The sequence below is a fragment of the Ostrea edulis genome, chromosome 3, assembly GCF_947568905.1.
Source record: "Ostrea edulis chromosome 3, xbOstEdul1.1, whole genome shotgun sequence".
NCBI lineage: Eukaryota > Metazoa > Mollusca > Bivalvia > Ostreida > Ostreidae > Ostrea > Ostrea edulis.
This window is the reverse complement of record NC_079166.1, coordinates 15,300,785-15,310,514: the sequence shown is the minus strand read 5'-3', so window position 1 is coordinate 15,310,514 and position 9,730 is coordinate 15,300,785. Positions and strand designations below refer to the sequence as shown.

The following is a 9,730-nucleotide window of genomic DNA, read 5'->3' as shown; positions in this document are numbered from 1 at the left end:
TATTTTACAGATAGAAAGAACTCAACACAGGTGTGAATATAAAGAATGCGACAAAGTTTACCATCAATTAAAAGGGGAAACTGACTTTGCATATGAAAATTCAACATAGCTTTAGGGACCTCGGTCACTTACTTGGTTTGCTTTTGTTTGTTATTTAACATTAAAGAGAGATTACTTGAGTATGGTCTCTGGTTATACCTACTTCCGTTCAGGTTTATCAGCATTTTACAATCTGAGAGTTGTCCCTTCTTAAGCTCTCTTCTAAAACATTTCAAAGCAAACGTTACAGTAGGTAAGACACTTCACTTTGTATACACGGATGTTTCGAGTGATGCTTGTGTCAACATAATGTTTTACGGGCTGTTATTTCTTTGCATAGAAAAAACCGGTATCAAATTGCGGGTACCTTTCATAATAGCAGTTTAGAGAGAAAACGTTTGCTTTGTTTTATAGCAATGTTTTATGATTTTTGAGAAAGAAGTAGGTTTTGTAGGGCATCTACTCTCACAAATATCTTAACGAATCTGATTTAGAGAAACAGCAATTCTGGAAGAAATCTACCCCGTTTGGTTAATTTTCATTCAGTGGTTCTCATGTGGAATTTAGTCAGCGGACAAAAGACGCCAAATGGTGACAACAACTAATTTGATATTATTGGTCAGATGACGAGTATTGACGTCGCGCACGCTGTTGGTGTCAAAAGGTATTTTATAGCATTACGTTAGCATTTACGCTGTTTTATATTAATAAAAATACTTTACTATACGAAAGTTACATATCATTTTGACGACAATTTTACATTCTATCCATTCGATATCAATACATCTGATTAAGATGAGAATTATTAAAATGTATTAGCTTGGATATTCTGATATTTACGTAAATATTGCATATAGACAGGTAACGACGGTGTCGCACACACTTTACCAACATGTTAATAGCTTTCTTAAAACTAGAGATACAAACATAAAATTTTGCTGAATAATTAAGATGGTGATGTTGATAGTATAAGTTATTAAAATTATGATGTCACATAATCTGTACGCTGTAGACGCTGATTCACAATGCAAGAATGGAGGTGTAGATAAGTCTTAACGTTAGGAAAATAGACCATGTCCATGATACATTTTGTAAGTACATTTGGATATTGGAGAGAATTCTGAATTATTTATTCAAAATTTAAATTAATCTTTGGATAAGTGATTTTAATATGAAAATAACTATACTTAAGAAACGGTGAATATTGTATTATAGGTGTTTGATATGTGGATTATCCATTGCGGTTATGCTCATTAGATTATGTGTCACAACGTCTCAAGTTACAATTTGAAAATGGCTGTTAATAGAGGTTTTTTGGTTATATTGAGTTAACGGTCTGTATTAAATAAAAACGATTTTAGAAATAGGTTTTTATATTATTTTAAAATATATTTTTGAACAAAATTTTAACATGACATGTAGTTTATTGTAAAAGTTAAAATGGTATCGAATGTATAGCTATGTGTCACAGTGATAATTTGACGTTCAAAACGTCACAGATAATTAAGATATTTATTGAATTAAAGTAACTTAAGAATGCATTTTTAGTAATGTGCACCTTTTGAACATCATTTACGGAATGTGCAAATCAAAATTTCATCGTAACAAAAAATTTGAGTTGATTCTGTTAATTTTTTTTTGTTTTTGAGACAATCTACGGAGTCAACACTGAATGTCACACCTTGCCGTAATCGTATTACGTTAATTGAAATTGAATAACTGTTTCAAAATCAATCATCCGTAGAGATTGATATTAACAAAAATTAAGAAATGTTATGATTTTTAATGAATGTGTATCTCTTGAAAAAGTGTTTTCTTTAATTCAAAATATATGCAGTCTAATAATTACAAAATTCCAACAAAAAATAAATGTCAACACGTTTTGTCACAGACGTAAAAAGAAGACCGTTTTGACGTTACGATGAACATGTGCTTGTAATTGCATCTCAATACACGTATATCAAAAGATATATCGGTTTTATTTATAACTACACAATGTAGCATTATTGTGATACATTTAATACAATTATGCAACATAATGTTATTTAACATTGAATTAAAAAATATATTTGTATTTAGATAAACTCAGAAAGTTTTATAATGCATTGGTTATGTATACAAGTACATTTTCGTGTTATATTTACATATTACAAGATACACAATCACATGCACATTGACAGCTTCTGATCCGATACGAATGAGTAAAGAATAAATGAGGGGGTTGGGGGAGAGAAGGCAACAAACACAATAATGAAGAATGTAGGTAAAGAGAAAACCATTAAAACACACACACACAAAACTCCGAAATGACAGTGGATCCAAACACCATTTCCTAATTCCAGGTACAAGTGCTAAACAACAAATGTAAATTTTTGTCTTAGAAAGGGGACTTCAAATAAATTTATGCATACATGTAACCTTGACACATTCTAGCAATATCATTGACATGTAAGAAAATAAAAGAGGACCTAATACAGATCCTTTGAGGGATTATAACATGCAAGTTTGAATTAAACATGTCTTTCTATGCAATATAACATTTCATTTCTGTTTAGATAACTTTAGAGCAGTTTTAGCAATTTATCACTAACTCTAAATGTGTAGCATAATAAGAAGCCCCTTATGCCATGCATGATTAAATGCCTTTGAAAAATCACCATAAACCATGTACATGTCACAGGGGCTCGGTTGTCAGATATTGAAGTTTTGTATTATTTGTTCCCGAATAATAAATTGAAGTTTTGCATGATTTGTGTCCGAATAATGAATCATATAAATAAAATCCACCACCAAAATCCGCCTTTTTCGAGGTTTTAAAAAAGGTGTATCATGTGTACATTAAAATGATACACCTTTTTTAAAACCTCGAAAAAGGCGGATTTTGGTGGTGGATTTTAATTATATAATTTATTATTCGGACACAAATCATGCAAAACTTCAATTTATTATTCGGGAACAAATAATACAAAACTTCAATATCTGACAACCGAGCCCCTGTGGTACATGTAGCAATGTTTCCTTTTAGCTTCTAAAAATTACATCCTAATTTCTCTGTTAACTTAGGAATGGACCGGGGGTAACTATTTTAAGGCCCACGAGATCAAGCTGCACGGACAATTTTCGTTCGTGCTAATCATATGAAATCGACAAGTGGGGAGCATCATTCAAGCCCGAAGCCGGAGTTGTTCGTGGAAAATATTTTATTCAATGCCGGTGTTGTAGCATACATTTCCCCCACATAGAATTTCCCCCCGGAAAAACGGGCCCGGGATAGACATTCCCCGCGGAAAGATGGGCCTGGCATAGAATTTCCCCCGAGGAAGAATTAACCCGGGCCCAATCTCCCTTGGAAAAACCGCCTCGTATAGAATTTCCCCCTAAATGACAGTACGTCCCCCCCCCTTCTTACATTTTAGCTATGTATCTGTTTCCAGTTCTATTACAAGAATTCTCCTGCTTATGTAGACCCAGGAATTTTGAGCAGGGTCTTGTGTATCACAATCATTATCTTATGTTTGTTTTTTTAAAAAGGTAATTATTCAAATCGTGTAATGGTATATCAAAGTTCATTCATACATCTCAAGTCTTTGCTGTTATCTACCGGTATCTAACATCTGAAATAGTGAAGTTGGGAAGAAGTTAATGTCTTTTTAATTTAAAATTAATATTTGTTTCTTTCTGTAACTTTTTATTTTGATAACATGTTCCTCTTTATAGCAATAATAACAAATTTCATTGATTTTTATTTTCAATTGCATGAGTTTGCTTCACTCTATATTTATTCAAAAGCTTCTACATGACAAGAAAAAGATTCCAGTCGATGAAATCCGGAAACAGGAGGGGGAAAATTCTATACCAGGGCGGTTTTTCCGCTCAGGGGGAAATTCTAATACTGACTTTGTACATATATAGAGGAAAATTATATGCTAGGGCGCTTTTTCACCCTTTGGGGGAAGATATATCCCGGGTCCGTTTTTCCGGGGGGAAAGTCTATGCTACAACACCGGCATGTAGCATCGTTTTTTCAAGGGGGGGGGGGGGGGGGGGCAGCCGAAGAAGATTCGTATAAAGTTCTTGAAATAGCAAACCAAAAATAAGGGGGGTGGGGTGGGGTGTAAGATCCTCATAAGCTAACACTGCCTCATATTTCCCCGGGCAATGAGGCTGGGGATTTATCCTTCAATACATGTCGTCATATCATGGCTTACACTCTTCTCACTCACTATACTACAATGACATATAGTGGGAAGAGAGAGAGAGAGAGAGAGGGGGGGGGGCAGTCACGAAAAACATCTTCATTTGAATATAGAAATAACAGATATTGATCATTGTCATAAAAGGCCCCCCCTTTTTTTCTACGTCCCTGCTTTGCCAAACAATCTTTTAGAATTCAAAGTTAACCAGAAAAATATATGTAATTGTGATTATTTTATCAATGTTACAGATGTATTCTAAAAACGAAATGCAGAATGAAATTGCGATTTTGGAGGATATATGCATGTATTCATCTCAAAATTTTACAGTGTAAGCGTTTGTGTTCACTTCATTGATGTGGTGTTTACACATATATACAAAACCCATCATGTATAGTATTAGAGGCAAGCACTGAATTATGGATAGTAAATTTCACTTAGTCCGCATGCATGCAAGTAAGAATTAATTCATACCCAAATCCTCGTAGCATGCTTATATTCAACATTTTATTTCTCTAAATTAACAGAAATCGTATATAGAAATAATATCTCTGTGTAACGGCGGTTGACGTGCTAGTTAATGGCGCATACATCTGTACCATATTACATAATTTTAACTATTCCTTTTTATTGTAGTCATTTCAGATTAATTTACAATTATTGCATGGCAAATTACTGAAAATCACAAGATGAACGAAAACATTTTGAAGAGTTCATTATGGAATTTTCTTTTAAAATACGTAGTATTGTGATGGTATATTCCTATTGGTTTAAAACAGAACAGTTATGAAGATCACGGAGGAAATATAGACTAATTCTGATTAAGTCGCAAGTTTAGTTTAGCCATTATAATTTACCTAAGTATAATCTCTCGGGAAAAATATCTAATTCGTTTTATACTGCGTTCGCTTCATTTGTCATACCCCTGTCATATCAATTTTATATATATTTGTTTTCATCAAAACTTCTTGTAACGTAAATTATATCATATCGATGTTATTACGTTGCGTTTTAACGTCATTTTGACGTTACCAAAATTGACACCAATAGCGTGCGCGACGTCAATTCGAATGTCAATTTTTGTTAGTTTATTAATTATTCTACCACGCTCAAAATTAACTAGTATTTTTATTACACATTAGATTCTGACATGTAATCAAAGTTTAGTCCAAGTCTCTGTGGCTGCAACAGCTTAGAGTCGTTTATTCTGTAACCATCATGTTGCCTGATGGGTTGTTCTCTGGCATGTCGATTTGGTGCATTCGGTAAATATATTTTTTTGGAGGCGATCTCTGTCTAATGGTCCCTGTGAAGTAGAGAAAACGTTATCATAATCACAAGACCATATTATCATAGCTTCCATGCTTATAAATTCATCCTAAAGAGTAAATTGACGAAAGATCGACACCTACATGTATATAGTGTATCACCCCCCCCCCCTCCCCCCCACCCTGGGAATCTGACTATGGCCCCTTAACCATTTTACTAGAAAATCAATAAATTTTTATATCCTAATATGAACTAATTCCTTATAGAATTTAACATTTTGTGTTCTGAATTTGAAGTAAAGGACTAGACCAGAAAATACAAAGTAACAACATATTCTGTGCAACATCATGTAGCGATTGGTGGACCGTTCTTGGCACACTGATTTTGGCTGCGGATAACTCCGTTTGCCTGATCGGGGTGTGAGGATCACGGCGGGTGTAGCCGATTGACGGGGGATGCTTACTCCTCCTAGGCACCTAATCCCACCTCTGGTGTGTCCAGGGGTCCGTGTTTGCCCAACTCTTTATTTTGTATTGCTTATAGGAGTTATGAGATTGGTCACTGTTCGTTATCTTCACCTTTCATCAAGAAAGCATTAGTGTTACCTAAGTATTTGACAATTAAACGGCATGCATAAGTATTCGACATTTACATAATCCGTTAATTTTCTACATAGTCATAAATAAGTTGCTTATACACACCTTAGAATAATACACTCTATCTTCTTCAATTCTCTGCACCTACTATACATACAGTTGACATACTATCTGGGTCTATCTTTGGTTCCATAAGCAGCATCTTTATTTAGTTTTGGTGAATACGTTCCTCAATAAATATACATATACGAGTACAATGCATGTACATTGAAGAAAAATATCTAAAGCTTATATATATATATATATTTTGCATGGAAAAGAATAGAGGTGAATTCGCAAATCGAAAACAGTATCAATCTTTTTCTACCTAACACTACTAATATTTTTGAAATACCTTCGTTACAAATAAAAAAAACAACTTAATTTCAATAAATTCTTATTGCAGATCCAGAATCGTACATACTAATCTAAATTACGTCACGTAATACAAACTCATTCAGGTGCGTAATACTACTGTATTTATCAGCGGGGTGTGTATTAACCAAATTTTCCTCTAAATCATAACCAATCCATTAAATCATAATTTATCCCCTAAAGCATTACCTGACCCGTTTGGATAGAAATTTTGGCAAAATACAAACACCAACATGAAAATAGTAGAATACTTTAATTTTAACTTGCACAAATCTTCCGTAGAGTGGTCAACTTATTTCTACTGGTTAGCTGATTGAGCCGATATTGACCCTGACAATCGAGAGTTGTGAGAAATTTTCAAAATTCAACCTCCTTCTGCTCTCGGAAAATCATCTCGTATCGTCTTGCCGCTTTAGATATGGGTAATTGTGGTTATTTCGTGTACTTTAATCATTTCTACAGCTGACTACATTCCCCGATTTTCGTCAACAGTGGTTAAATTATCATAAATAAGAAAAAATCAGATCTACCTACCTGTCGAAGCGGCGTGTTGTTCTCTTTTAACTCATAACCGGAAACACTCCAAACGAATTTTCTTGCATAACCGATACATTATGATTTAGGACATGGGTAGCCGTGTAATAACGTCTCAATGTGAGTGCTGTTTCACTCGCATGAAGTTTGACAATTTTCCGTATCTCATAGACCATACACGGATTGATTGATTGATTGATTGACTACCTCTGTAGCTGTAATCTCTGAAGACGAGGTGGACGGTATATCAGGTCAAGGTCGAGGACCCAGGGGCTATCAGTTCCCATTTTCAGTTTGGGGTTGTAGGGGTACCACCCAGTGGCTCCAAGGGGACGGTACTCCCTATTCAAACTCTTTCATAGAAAGAAGGAATACTGTATCCACGTACTTTCAGTCCACTGATGATTTTCCTTAGTGGTTCCTCTATAGGTGCTGTTAGCTTTATCCTGGAGCCCTGCATTAATAATACATCTAACACAAACACACAGCTCCGTAAAGTATTCACAAATGAAATTTTTATAGTATATTATTAAATAGGTCAAAGTAGCTGATATCTGATATACGAGATATCTGAAAATTTATTGCATATCAATATATCTAATATCACTCCTCGTCATATGCATACTCTATAAATTCGTCAAATATCTACTACAAACGAAAAGACATCTAAGGTATTCACGCAAATGATGAAATGTCAGGCTAACTTGAATCAATCGATATAACTAGCTGACTTCCTTCAACATGATACAGTGTATCTGAAAATCGATGACCCGATATCCCTCCTCTTCATATGGATAGCTGTAAATTACTCAGATATCAAATACAAACACGGAGTTCCTTAAGATATTTACAAAACAACCTAGTTTCAGGTTACCTGGGATTAAAACGTGTACGTACATTGTATAGCTAACTTCCCTAAGCGTGATATCTGAAGATCGATGACATATCAAGATACCTAATATCACTCCTTGTGCGATGGTCAGTCAGTCAGTTATCTAATACCAACACAGAGTTCCTTAAAGTATTGACGGAAGTATTGAAATTTCAGGTTACCTTGAATCAAAAGGTATAAGTAGCTGACTTTCTTAAGCATGGTATCTGAAAATTGATGGCACACCAAGATACCCGATATCTCTCCTCTTCATATGGATAGTTGCCACGAGCCCTAGTACATTATTAATTTGAAATATATCATTGAAAACAAACATGCTGAAAAATGATGTGCATATTATTAGCATCAAATCTCGGTTCTTGTCCATAAATGGAGTCAAACCGAATGAAAAGACAAAATAAAATGCTGGCGAAGTATCAAACTACCGCAATAGTTCGTTTGCTCATATCTATCTAGATGAGGCCTCGACGGGGAGTTTGATGAAGTAAATAAAGTACCTGAATCTTTGCACACCTTCCATGCAAGCGTTGAACTTTGATGTGAATATCTGTGGTATTTTTATTCTTGATGTATTGTTTTCCTTCCGTTAAATCAAACTTAAATTGATCTTACGAGTACCCCTAAAATTATATAATGAACTTTCGAATGATAAATACTAGTTTAAATTGTGATTATTGATGTATCTTCAATTGTACCTGTAAGCACATTGCCTTTGTCAGTCGTAGTTGTCTTTCCTTTTAAAAACGCTTAATCTATTTGAAATCTTATACAGTTATCGGGTTGGTTAATTCGGTTTCAACTGAATAAGTTAGGTCAAGCTTATAGTCATGATCAAACGAGGACTGAAAGGTGATCCGAATGGAGGGTCATCCGTTTAAATCCCAGTCAGTGGACATTTAAAGTCAAGAAACGCCGATATTGAAAATCATAAAAAAAAAAAAGAAAGAAAATTCAATTAATTTTTTTTCAATTCATTTTTCATTTTGCAGTGTGAATTTTGTATCTATTCATGCAATACAGTTACAATTACTTCTATCAATTGACCTACAGTCTGAAAAAGACAAAGCTCTTGCTGTTTAGAAAATCTAACTACATTAGCTATACGCTTCTCTTAAGAAGAACTATTTCGTACCATTGATTCGGCCGTGTAGAAGGAAATATTAAATACAGTAGTATTCAATGTCAGGTTCCGATTAGTTAAGTAGTGTTATCAATAACGGATTTAATTAATGAATTAATTATTATATACAAGTAACTTTAATGAATGATATCTTATTAACTTTCTAGATGAACCATAAAGGTGTGTAATTATGTCATTGTGCAATGAAAGCAATATAATCTAAATTCAATCGTAACATAAAGAGCGGTTCATTTGATTTTTATCAATATTCTGTTTATCGTTAAAACAGTTGCCGTTTCGTCATGCTATATATGAGGTCCTAAGAATGGCGTTACGTTGATACTCTAGGCTGTTCGGTTTCCATTTTATGCTACGGCAATACTGGTCTGCGTCATATAAAATTAATATTTTCTTTAGAATTATTCATTAAATGTATAGATCAAAAGCGATTTACTAATATTATAAGGAATGAAAGTAATTTTTCCTCATTTTATACGATATAAAGTTGGGACAGTTTTTACGCTATTTTATAAAGCGCTTCACGGTTGTAATGCGTGAACTGCCCCGACTTACTTTATATAGTATAAATTGAGCAAACACTGTTTCCATCCCTATATAGGAACAAACATTTACAATTCAATACCAACTCTTGATATGTCTTCAATAAGTTCAT

General features: G+C 34.1%; 1 long non-coding RNA gene across 2 annotated transcripts; it reads right to left on the bottom strand.

Annotated features, from left to right (window-relative positions):
* Window positions 1-4,431: 4,431 nt before the first annotated feature.
* Window positions 4,432-9,537, bottom strand: LOC125667127 (uncharacterized). 2 transcript variants are annotated; one of them, XR_007367033.2, is made up of 4 exons: window positions 8,099-9,537; window positions 7,046-7,499; window positions 6,203-6,326; window positions 4,432-5,538 (listed from the first exon to the last, which is right to left on the bottom strand). It is a non-coding gene; the product is annotated as an uncharacterized LOC125667127 (long non-coding RNA). The 2 variants fall into 2 exon arrangements; XR_007367032.2 differs by having other exon boundaries at window positions 7,046-9,530.
* Window positions 9,538-9,730: the final 193 nt, after the last annotated feature.